The following is a 4,352-nucleotide window of genomic DNA, read 5'->3' as shown; positions in this document are numbered from 1 at the left end:
GATGGGGGCGCTGCGCCGCTAGGGGGCGCTCTGCCGGGGGAGGTGAGGGCCGTGGCTGGCACACTGCACGTCACTGGAGACGAGGGCAGTCTGCGGAGGGTGCGGGGAGGGAGTCACGGAGGGCAGAGATTACGGGAGTGTGAGCGGAGTTGCTGCTGAACTTCTTCACAGGTCCGTGCAGAGAGGAGAGGGGACACGCGGGACAGTCCCCGGATATAACGCACCATTACTCTGTAGGATAAGAAGTTTTAGGGATTTCTTTTTCTAGCAATGACATTATTCAGGTCAGATGGCAGCAACTCTTCCATGTAATCCCTAGATCCACCACCAATCTCCGCTACTGAAGGAATCGTTCCCAGGTACACCACCCAACTTTTCAGATGTTTTCTCCAGCTCTCCAATGTATGTCACCCAGCTTTCCCGAGTCGATGCAGCCTTCCCCAGATCCAACACCCAGCTTTCCTGAGCCCTTAATGCAGACGTCACAACTTTTCCGAGTTCTCCGCTCAATCAACCTTCCCCCAGATTTCCGTGTCATTAACTGATAGGCTGCTCCAGCTTTTCCATCTCCACTACCCAGCTTTCCCGAGTCCTTGGCTTGTGCGCCTTCCCCAACTTTCTTGAATCTGTAAGGTATGTGCACACGCTGCGGAAAACGCTGCAGGTCTGCAGCAGTTTCCCATGAGTTTACATTACAATGTAAACCTATGGGAAACCAAAAACGCTGTACACATGCTGCGGAAAAAAAAGTGCGGAAACGCAGCGGTTTACATTCCGCAGCATGTCACTTCTTTCTGCAGATTCCGCAGCGGTTTTACACCTGCTCCAATAGAAAATCGCAGTTGTAAAACCGCAGTGAAATCCGCAGAAAAACCGCAGTAAATCCGCGATAAATCCGCAGCGGTTTTGCACTGCGGATTTATCAAATCCGCTGCGGAAAAATCCACAGTGGACCAGAATACGTGTGCACATAGCCAATCAGCTTTACCAGGTCAACCAACAAACTTTTCTAAGTTTTACAGTGAAGCAACTTTTCCTAGATTCCTACATTGAACTTGAGTATAATTATACAAAGCTTTCCTGCGATTATGGCCTCTGATGTGTAAATGTTCTATAGAAATGTACATGTGATAATAACTTTAGGGGGGGATTCACTGCACACGACTCCATGAAGAGACTGGTGAGGTGACACGCAGGACGGTACAGTCCCTGAATGCACGAGGTTAGGTAGTTTTAGGGAATTTTTTTCTATCGATAGTAAACTATTCAGTGATGTGCGGTCAGATTCCAGCAACCCTCTGACATTTCAGGGTCTGCCATCAACCTCCTCCTCTACTGAAGCCTCCTTCCCCAGTGCACTGCCCAATTTTCTCAGGTTTATCACCAAGTTATCAGACCTGCAAGAAGCCCCAGCTTTCCCAGATCCACCACCCAGCTTTTGCGTGTTATGGTGAATTAACGATTCCCAGGTGCACCACCCAACTTTACAGAGTCCTCTGAGTCCACTGTTCCCACTTGCACCACCAAACTTTACAGAGTCCTCTGATGATTCCACCATTCCCAGGTGCACCCCCCAACCTTACAGAGCCCTCTGATGATTCCGCTATTCCCAGTTGCACCACCCAACTTTACAGAGTCCTCTGGGAATGGTGGAATCATCAGGTGCACCACCCAACTTTACAGAGTCCTCTGATGATTCCACTATTCCCAGTTGCACCACCCAACTTTACAGAGTCCTCTGGGAATGGTGGAATCATCAGGTGCACCACCCAACTTTACAGAGTCCTCTGATGATTCCACCATTCCCAGGTGCACCACCCAGCTTTACAGAGTCCTCTGATGATTCCACTATTCCCAGTTGCACCACACAACTTTACCAAGTCCTCTGATGATTCCACCATTCCCAGGTGCACCACCCAACTTTTCAAAGTCCTCTGGGAATGGTGGAATCATCAGGTGCACCCCCCAACTTTAAGAGTCCCCAGATGATTCCACCATTCCTAGGTTCACCACCCAACTTTGCAGAGTCCTCTGATGATTCCACCATTCCCAGGTGCATCACCCAGCTTTATAGAGTCCTCTGATTATTCCATCATTCTTTGGTGCACCACCCAACTTTTCAGAGTCCTCTGATGATTCCACCATTCCTAAGTGCACCACCCAACTTTGCAGAGTCTTCTGATGATTCCAAAATTCCCAGTTGCACCACCCAACTTTGCAGAGTCCTCTGATGATTCCACCATTCCCAGGTGCACGACCCAACTTTACAAAGTCCTCTGATGATTCCACCATTCCCAGGTGCACCACCCAACTTTACAGAGTCCTCTGATGATTCCACCATTCCCAGGTGCACCACCAACTTTACAGAGTCCTCTGATGATTCCAAAATTCCCAGTTGCACCACCCAACTTTGCAGAGTCCTCTGATGATTCCACCATTCCCAGGTGCATGACCCAACTTTACAGAGTCCTCTGATGATTCCACCATTCCCAGGTGCAACACCCAACTTTACATAGTCCTCCGATGATTCCACGATTTCCAGTTGCACCACCCAACTTTACAGAGTCCTCTGATGATTCCACTATTCCCAGTTGCACCACACAACTTTACAGAGTCCTCTGATGATTCCACCATTCCCAGGTGCACCACCCAACTTTACAGAGTCCTCTGATGATTCCACTATTCCCAGTTGTACCACACAACTTTACAGAGTCCTCTGATGATTCCACCATTCCCAGGTGCACCACCCAACTTTACAGAGTCCTCTGATGATTCCACTATTCCCAGTTGCACCAGACAACTTTACCAAGTCCTCTGATGATTCCACCATTCCCAGGTGCACCACCCAACTTTACATAGTCCTCTGATGATTCCACTATTCCCAGGTGTAACACCCAACTTTACATAGTCCTCCGATGATTCCACGATTTCCAGTTGCACCACCCAACTTTACAGAGTCCTCTGATGATTCCACTATTCCCAGATGCACCAGACAACTTTACCAAGTCCTCTGATGATTCCACCATTCCCAGTTGCACCACCCAACTTTACAGAGTCCTCTGATGATTCCACTATTCCCAGATGCACCAGACAACTTTACCAAGTCCTCTGATGATTCCACCATTCCTAGGTGCACCACCCAACTTTGCAGAGTCCTCTGATGACCTACCTACGACACATTCAGAAATCTACATGTTATTAACCCTCATACACTTTCAGACTCCCTACACTCATCATTGTCCCCAATCTCCTCTTTTTCCTGTCCTGATCTGGCTGTACATCACTACAATGACACTCTCAGAAGCACCCTAGACCAAGTAGCTCCCCTCACCCTCAGAACCTCCAAACACAGAGTAAAACAGCCCTGGCTCACATCGCAAGCCCGATTTGTCCAGCGATGCTCTAGGTGTGCTGAACACTTATGGAGGAAAACACGCACACCAGAAGACTTCATACACTTCAAATTTATGTTAAGGACCTATAACTCTGCCCCTCACCTCGCCAAACAGACCTATTACACCACCATGATCTCCTCACTGTCCAACAACCCCAAGAAACTTTTTAACACCTTTCACTCCCTCCTCAGGCCAAAAGACCCTATCACAGACATTTGTGCTGATGACCTGGCTTCCCCCTTTATAGAGAAAATAGACAATATCCGTCAGGAAATCCGCTCCCAGACACCAAGTGCAATGACTCCCATCCCTCCCTGCATCTCCCCTGGCTCACTCTCCACATTCGATCCCATCACAGAAGAAGTCTTCAGGCTCCTCTCCTCTTCTCGTCTGACTACATGCACCACCGACCCCATTCCCTCACACCTCCTCCAGTCTCTCCAGTCGTCACAACTCACCTAACTACAATTTTTAATCTCTCTCTCTCTCTCTGGCATTTTCCCCTCCTCGTTCAAACACTCTATCATTACTCCATTACTAAAAAAAACCTACCCTCGACCCATCCTGCACAAACAACTACAGACCGGTCTCCAATCTCCCCTTCATCTCAAAACTCTTGAAGCGCCTGATCTATTCCCGCCTTACCCGTTACTACTCCACTCATTCCCTCCTAGACCCTTCGCAGTCCGGTTTCCGCCCCTACATTCGACAGAAACTGCACTCATCAAGTTGACCAATGACCTTCTGACAGCAAAATGTAACGGTGACCACTCTCTGCTCATTCTCCTTGACTTTTCTGCAGCTTTCGACACTGTTGACCACTCTCTCCTACTCTCTAGGCTCCAGTCACTAGGCATTAAGGACACTGCTCTCTCCTGGTTCTCCTCCTACCTTTCTGACCGCTCCTTCAGTGTTCTGTTCTCTGGCTCCACTTCATCTCCTCTTCCTCTCACTGTT

This window comes from Ranitomeya imitator, chromosome 7 (genome assembly GCF_032444005.1).
Source record: "Ranitomeya imitator isolate aRanImi1 chromosome 7, aRanImi1.pri, whole genome shotgun sequence".
Lineage (NCBI taxonomy): Eukaryota > Metazoa > Chordata > Amphibia > Anura > Dendrobatidae > Ranitomeya > Ranitomeya imitator.
This window is presented reverse-complemented; position numbering follows the sequence as displayed.